The following is an 8,902-nucleotide window of genomic DNA, read 5'->3' as shown; positions in this document are numbered from 1 at the left end:
GTTTTTTTATGTTTATTTTTCATATTTAATGACTTTTCTGTCTTATTATAGTCATGTAGCTTGAATAAATAATATGCCCATGTTATTTTTTTTATGAAAAAGTAATACATAATAATATTATATGTATAAAAAGGCAATTAAATGTGAAATAAAACTATAAATATTCATATTTTAATTAAGAATAAGAAAAATATTATTATACTAATTGTTTTAGAAAAATATTGCTGCATTTTTTAAGTCTTTTCATTTGAAGAATGTTATGTGAATTAAAAAATATATATCGAAGCTGAGGACTTTTCTTCTTCTGTAAATTAAAATCATGCTACAGAACACCGTCTCCTAATCACCCCCGTATCCGTAACCATTCTGGTCAGTGAACGGTTTGATGGCCAGTGTACGGGAATTTTATTAAGTAGCAAAATATTTACAATAGAAAAATAAGTAGGTACAAAATTTACAAACATATAAGAAATGATAATAAAATGAAACTGTTTACAAAGATTTTCTACTTTGAAATATTATAGAAAAATTATTTGGAATAATGATATGCAGAAAGAGGTTATGTATGAAAAAACACACACACCTGAATTCTGTGTTCATTTGTTATCATGATATAGTAGATATTAATGAATGCAATTGAACGAGGAGAAACTGTGGTGTCTTTTCCTCCCCTTAGTCCTTGTGAGTATGACATTTGATATTGAAAGCTAGAGAGGCAAGAAAAGATCTCAATTTTCACTAATAAATTTAATTATTCTATGGATTGTTTTGCCTGGAGAGGAAGTTGTTATGCATTCAGTGAATAACAGTGTTTACGTAATAGACTGAAAAAAAAAAATATCTCAAAGAACAAAATAAGAGAAAATCAAACCACCTGGATGCTTTGTTTTTCTCTACTATTTGAATTAGTTTTTACCGTTGACAATAAAAAATGATTTAAGGATATATCAACATCATTATTTCCATATCCGATTACTGCTCATTTATTGGAAAAGAAGATATATTACACATTAAAGGTTTCAACCTCTTAATTGTCATGCCATGCGTCATATGAGAATTGAATATATCAACATCATTATTTCCATATCCGATTACTGCTCATTTATTGGATAAGAAGATATATTACACATTAAAGGTTTCAACCTCTTAATTGTCATGCCATGCGTCCTATGAGAATTGAATAATCTCTTCTAGAATTTATAATCATTAAATCATTTAATAACGCTGTAATTGGATACAAAATTAACCCACAATCCCCAAACCTCATAAATATTTTATGGACTCTTCAATTTTTTTCATGGTAAAGCAGCACGTTCTAGAAGATGTCGTCTAATTAAATAATAGGTTTAAGCTAGGTTAGAAAGGCCCCAAGAGGATATATGGCACGTTTTATCAAAGTGGTTGCACGGCAGCAAACAATTTTGTCAATGATACTGGACAAATTGCATAAATAAACGGAGTTAGTTGAGGAAAAATTACAAAGATTAGATACTGCACAAAAACCAAAGGAATTAGTACGGGTGAAAAGTTATGCGGAAATGACAGAAAAGGCAAGAAGTAGATTTCTATCAAGAAGTAGGAAGAAAGATGAAGGCATATGGCTCTGATATACCCAAAAGTTATGCGGAAATGACAGAAAAGGCCAGAAGTAGATTTCTATCAAGAAGTAGGAAGAAAGATGAAGGCATATGGCCCTGATATACCCAAAAGTTATGGGGAAATGACAGAAAAGGCAAGAAGTAGATTTCTATCAAGAAGTAGGAAGAAAGATGAAGGCATATGGCCCTGATATACCCAAAAGTTATGCGGAAATGACAGAAAAGGCAAGAATTAGATTTCTATCAAGAAGTAGGAAGAAAGATGAAGGCATATGGCTCTGATATACCCAAAAGTTATGCGGAAATGACAGAAAAGGCAAGAAGTAGATTTCTATCAAGAAGTAGGAAGAAAGATGAAGGCATATGGCCCTGATATACCCAAAAGTTATGCGGAAATGACAGAAAAGGCAAGAAGTAGATTTCTATCAAGAAGTAGGAAGAAAGATGAAGGCATATGGCCCTGATATACCCAAAAGTTATGTGGAAATGACAGAAAAGGCAAGAATTAGATTTCTATCAAGAAGTAGGAAGAAAGATGAAGGCATATGGCTCTGATATACCCAAAAGTTATGCGGAAATGACAGAAAAGGCAAGAAGTAGATTTCTATCAAGAAGTAGGAAGAAAGATGAAGGCATATGGCCCTGATATACCCAAAAGTTATGCGGAAATGACAGAAAAGGCAAGAATTAGATTTCTATCAAGAAGTAGGAAGAAAGATGAAGGCATATGGCTCTGATATACCCAAAAGTTATGCGGAAATGACAGAAAAGGCAAGAAGTAGATTTCTATCAAGAAGTAGGAAGAAAGATGAAGGCATATGGCCCTGATATACCCAAAAGTTATGCGGAAAGGACAGAAAAGGCAAGAAGTAGATTTCTATCAAGAAGTAGGAAGAAAGATGAAGGCATATGGCCCTGATATACCCAAAAGTTATGTGGAAATGACAGAAAAGGCAAGAATTAGATTTCTATCAAGAAGTAGGAAGAAAGATGAAGGCATATGGCTCTGATATACCCAAAAGTTATGCGGAAATGACAGAAAAGGCAAGAAGTAGATTTCTATCAAGAAGTAGGAAGAAAGATGAAGGCATATGGCCCTGATATACCCAAAAGTTAAAACTGACAAAAGTAATATTAAAAACAAATTGCAAGTTGCCATCGATCCATTCAAACTTAATATTGGTAGAAGGAGCATTAAAAACATTAGTATTGGCGGATTAACTATAGAAGTGGGGACTGAAGAGGAAGTGAACAAACTTAAAGAAGTCGAGAATAATGTAATTTTAAAAGATGACTTACAAATTAAAAGATCTGTAAAGATTAATCCAAAAAACTATAATATATCGTGTAGAAGAAAACTTAGATGTTGAACGGGCAACTGAGCAACTGAAAGTTCAAAGCGCTGAATTGGAAAATAGTGACTTAAAACACGAATACTTGATGAAACTCCCAAAAAGTGGAAACTGGATTGCGTCGATGGATCCTGCTTCTTTCAATAGAATTATGAAAACTGGCAAAGTAAATTTGGAATTGCAGCGTCACAATATAAGTGAATACCTGAAGACAATGTTATTCATGCTTCAAATACGGGCACACTATGAAGAATTGTTCTAATAAAAATAAAATAATTTACATTACTTGCTGAGAAAAGGGTCATAAGGGGGACAGCTGTAAAAAAGAATTATGTTGCCAAAATTGTAGATCTTTAAATGAGATTTAAAGAAGATTTTGATACCAAACACAATATCAAGAGCCACAACTGCGAAGAATATATAAGGAAAATAAACTTTTTGAAAAAGCGGATAAATTAGGGTATACCTGATGGCCAAATTTAATCCACTTTGGGTTTTCATTCTGCTCTGTTAAATTTGAATCATGCATTTGCGGCTTCATCTCTTCTTGAGCAGGATTTGCTCTGGCCTGATATTGACATTGTCGCAATTTCTGAAACTTATATTTTTAAGGATAATTTGTCTGGCATATTTCCGGCTGGAATATATTTGAAGTGTAGAGTCTAGGGCAGCTATTGTGATAAATAGGACTAATTAAATAATAGTCATAGACTGACTCTCCGAACCGCTTCGAAGACACACGGATAAAAAGCTGAATGACCGGATCACCGCTAAGGCAACACTAGCAAGAACTGTGTTGAATCCTAAGGACCATCACCGGCCACGGTACAACACCCCTTCCCTAAGGAAATACGCCCCGTCATCGATGAAAGGAGCCACCCCCCCTCCCCCCTCCTTTTCGTGTACCCTCCAGGGTGGCGAGAACCAGCCACCATACCAGAAACTTCTCATTCTCATTTCGAAGTGTCCCCGGGGGGTTTAATTAAATAAAAGAAAAGAAATCAATTAAAGGATGGAAATACTAAAATCAAATAAAAGGAATTTTCATTAACCTACATTGTCAAAAAATAAAAATAACAAACTTTTTTATCATTGTCATGACAACAGAGTCGTGAATATATACGAATTATAATTCTTGTGGGCTAGTTAATTATATTAATGTGTTTTTCGAGAGCTATTTTGGTACTTACTTGTAATTTGAATTGTAATCTGATGACGAAGATGTCACCTGAACAACACCAAAATTTGAAATCACACTAATGTGAGGACGATTTGTCCATCAATTAGATTTAATGACCAGCTGGAATTGCATTTAGTACGAATAGAAGGAATAGGAAGAATCGAACCTCGAATTAGCGACTTTTGGATCTCAAACTTAAGTATAGCATCCTAATTCTATTTAGGAACTTATACCCTTTATAAAGGATTAAATATCCTATAAATATATTAGTGACTGAGTTTTAAATAATCTATAAATTTAAAAAATAACTTCTCAATAAGTCCACAGATGGCGTCACGAATATTTGAAATCAGAGAGAGCATGAAAAGAAATTGCTTGTAATCGTTTCCTTGACTTTCATTTTGTCATAACAAACCGTCATAAACAAACGCAGAGCATATTTTTATTTTTAAAAGCAGATATTTATCTTGCAAAAATGCAACACTATTAACAAGGAGGTTGTTTTCAAGCTGAAAAAAAAATCGAATTAAGGTTTCTAGAGAAATGGCAAGAAATCTGTTAAAAAAAAGTATGTTCAGGGTTATTTCAAAAGTAAGAGTTATTATTTTTATTATTGGCTCGGCTGCTCGCTTGGACTTAATATCCCTTCTGTACTTTCGAAACATAACGCAAATAAGTAGATTAACTCCAACATGATCAGGAATTCAATATAATAAAGATTGGAAACAGGTAAAGAAAATTCTAATGTTAACTTGTTTAAGAGTAATAGGTACTGTAGTAGACGAAAAATAACTTCCGACACCGGGAATCGAACCCGGGCCTCCTGGGTGAGAGCCAGGTATCCTAACCACTAGACCATGCCGGAGACACACAGCGAGCCAAAATATACGTTAAAGTTATGCTCTTCCGAATGTTTTTTCTCTCTCTCTCTCTCTCTTCCCTTTCAAGAAAGTTGGTATCTTTCCAAGTGATAATGTTTTATTTATACATACTTTTTTAATCTAGAACTTCCGACTTTCTTCACTTCATCAAATAGTTACAAATTGTATGTAATCACTTTTTACTTTTTTTTTTTTTTTGCTATATATAAGCAAATAATAATTTTAAAGTGCATAGAACAAAATATGCATAATATAAATAAATAAATGAAAAGTACCTACAAAGAAACAAATGTCCGAAATTATTTATTTATTCTTCTTTTTAGAACAAGGTTTCTGAAAGTGTGGATAAGATCGATAGATAAGAAATGCATTGGGGTTACGTTTATTTCCGTTTCTTTAAAACTGATCAGGAAAAATAGCAAATTCATTTACATTTGGTCATAAAAATAAGTGAAGAACATTTTTAAGTGAACATTTTTAAAAAAAGGAAATAATTTGGATTTAAAAGATTCCATTAAATTTTAAATGTTTCAATAAAGGTAATTAAATGAATAATTTTCGCTTAAGTTTTTTTTAATCCTCACTAATTAATATTTCATTAGCTTATTGATTTCACAACTTTGGCCACGTTGCAAAATCGGATTTTTTGGTTGTTTGTTTTATTTTACAAAAACGAGTTTAAAAAATTGCTGTTGTTTAAGAAAATTAGTTTAATAGTTTTGTTCGCAACAACGAGTTTCAGGGTTGGGGGATGTGAAACACCTCCACAATCCTCAAATATAGAAAAGCACTGACGCATTGAAATAATCATACAGAAGGGGGGAGAAAATAGCAACCTGAAACCAGAAGATAAACCCAGATCTCCTCAATACGAACCAAATATTTTAACCACTAGACCCTCCCTGAACTTAACCCTCTCAATTCCAGCCGGGTGGCTTGGGGTGGTTGAGAATTTTCCCTATAACTTCCAAGTGGGTCGGTTTGGGGCGCCTGCTAGCCGTTTTAGGGGAGATGGGTATGAAAAGGTACTCTACTAAACACTCCAGGAGGTCCTCGTTATCTTCGACAATCGCAGCTTTTTCACAGTAGTTTCTCCTGTGCGGTAGGGGTTGAGGAGGGATTCACTAAATAGATTTTTGGCGTATATTTTGTGTTTTGAAAAGGTTTTAGTTTCTATTTTCATGTGTTGTTAGCTCAAAATTGGAAAGATTTTATGGCCATTTATAAAAAATTTTCCACTGAAGTGCTCTGTTAACGATGAATGATATATAAGGATACCGACACGTTGTTTATTTCTCGGATAAGCATCAGAAGCTCTTTTCAGTATTAAGGCTATTGTAATGATATAAAAACAAACTATTCCATTGTCACTTGCAGCCTGTTCACATCGCAGTTTTCTCACAAACTGTGTAGCGACTCTTGTTACTGAAGATGGAAATCGTTTTAGACTTCAAGCATCTTATTCTGTCATAAAAGGACTGTCGGAATTTCTGAGGCCGAGTACAAATTACCGCTTTCAAAATAGCATTAAAAGAAAGAGAAAAAAAAAAAAAAGATTGAAAGTATTTTTTATCGGCCCCTTCACAGAGTGAGATAAGTTATATAAATACTGAGTTCCTTTTTCGAATGCCATTCTGAAAATTTCTCTTCAGTTGTGAATTTCTACTCTTTATTTTATGTACTGTGAATCGGGTATTTGGATTATTAGAATAATTTTTGTATTGAAACGCTTATTATTTCTTCATTATGACTAAAAGAAAGCATGAACACACTGAAGAAAAAATTAAAGCAATTTTCCTTGCTTCTGATGAAAGTGACAGTGATCTATCAGCAAAAATGATGGTTGGCCAAAAAATGGTATTTTAGCTGATCTGTCGTTTATTCTAAACAAAGAAGCAGGAGATGAAACTAACGATTATTAGATGAACGAGAGAGATAGAAATGAGGAGTCAAAAAACGTTATATAATTTACTTATTATCAAAAATTTGCAAATGATTCTCTTGTGCGTAAATTTGTGGGAATTTAATATGAAACATTCATTCAAAAATTTATCTTGGCTTAAGAATACTATAGAAAACTTCTCATGACATCTTAAAATCAGAAATTCAGAATGACAGTTTATACTAAAAAAGTAATATTTATGATGAATATAATAGTAAATGTGTTAAATCTTCATGTTTATGAAGAATGTAATAGTGATGAATGTTTTAGTAAAATGTTCAGGCTGAAAAACTGAAGGAATGTATTTTCGAAATATATTTCGCTGAGTAATTTTTTCCCCGAATTTTATTTCATAAATTTTTGTATTTCAGTATGAAATGAAGTTTTAAAAATATGTTATCTCATCTAGCGAGTTATTTCGATAGATGAGATATATAAAGTTTGACGTAATATATTCCCTTGGTTAGACAAAAATTTTGAAAGTTATATTTTAAAAGATTAGTAAAAATGAGTGGCAAAATAAATATATTTTTGGAATGTATATTTATCCCCACATTCTTTTTCGATTATTTAATGTAAAAGCAAGAATGCGCAAGGTTTTGGAAACAAAATGTGAAAACTTTTATATTTAAAAATTCAATGCAGATAACCGTTAATACTGAAAAAAAAGACTGCTAAAGACAATAAAAAAAAATCTTAGCTGGGTTTGAAAGAACGTATTATTTTCGAAACATCTTGCAAAAAGTGCAATAACATTTTATTTTTTTATTCAACGAATGTTTTTATTTCAATATTAAATGAAGATTTAAAACAATATCTCGTCTATCACTGAATTGCATTGACATCTATACTATGTAAAAAAAAAGTACTAATTGCATTGATATATGCACAATGTATGTCCTACATTACTATGTAAAAAATTTTTACATGGTAATATATGACATATTATTTAATTTTGACAAAAAAAAAAATGTAAAAACCTATTGAAAATTAGATGAAACATAAAGATGTTTTTAAAATTGCTAGTAAAGCCAGTTTTTATTTAAATGGTTTGGAAACCTAACATAAAACTTACAAAAAAAAAAAAAATAACCTATTTTATAAATTATAGAATAAATTTCAAATTTTTTTGTAAAAAAAATATATTTCACGAAGACGATGAGCGAAACGCTTCGCACTAAAAAATATAAATACATTAGAATAAAACCTTTAAGCTGATAGAAAATGAATCTCGTTGTCGGAAACCGCAAGGCAATTATTCAAGGTAGAGCGTTGACAGATTTATTACTTCAGAGTGTGGGGGGTAACTGCCCCTCAGCTTGGAAGAGTCCATGTCTTCCAGAGACACGATGAAAAAGTCTGGAAGAAGGGAGTGCCACTTGAAAAGTGCTCGGATGTTAAAGAGATAAAGAGACCAAGCAATAAATTTAGACTTATTATTATTACATAGTAACTTTTATGTTTACTTTGAAATACATAATTTTGTCAAATGATACTGGTGAACTTTATTTGCAAGTAAGTAAATAATAATTTAATCTGTAGCATAAATAATTTGACTGGCACTAAAATATCAATTTGTAAAATAATAATGTAATTCAATGAGTACTAACTTCTTCTGGAACTTAAATCACGATAGTTTACGGAAAGAGGAAAAACATCATATTTTAAATGTAAGATTTTCAGTAACTAAACATTATTTTCGTTAATTGTAAAAGCTGTATCGTTTTTTCATGAGACAGACGTTATTATAAGTACAGTCCCAACTTTCCTGAACAGCGCCATCTGTGGTGTTGATAAAAGACCTCGACGTTTCCATCGAAGCCAGAGGCAGACTAACTTTTGAGCTGATAACATGCTTTAGCTCTGTGCATGTCACTTTGTCCATAAAAATGTCATTCCTATAGGGATAGGTAATTTACTATTTAAATTCTTTTCTTTCTGACGTATTA

The 8,902-nt window shown here is 32.0% G+C and overlaps 1 non-coding gene across 1 annotated transcript; it reads right to left on the bottom strand.

The window, feature by feature from the left end:
* Positions 1–4,923: 4,923 nt before the first annotated feature.
* Trnae-cuc (transfer RNA glutamic acid (anticodon CUC)) lies at positions 4,924–4,995 on the bottom strand. The gene has a single exon. It is a non-coding gene; the product is annotated as a tRNA-Glu (tRNA).
* Between the last annotated feature and the right edge of the window lie 3,907 nt (positions 4,996–8,902).

This window comes from Argiope bruennichi, chromosome 10 (genome assembly GCF_947563725.1).
Source record: "Argiope bruennichi chromosome 10, qqArgBrue1.1, whole genome shotgun sequence".
NCBI classification, from domain to species: domain Eukaryota; kingdom Metazoa; phylum Arthropoda; class Arachnida; order Araneae; family Araneidae; genus Argiope; species Argiope bruennichi.
Note: the sequence above shows the minus strand (reverse complement) of the source record. Positions and strands in the feature narration are given on the sequence as shown.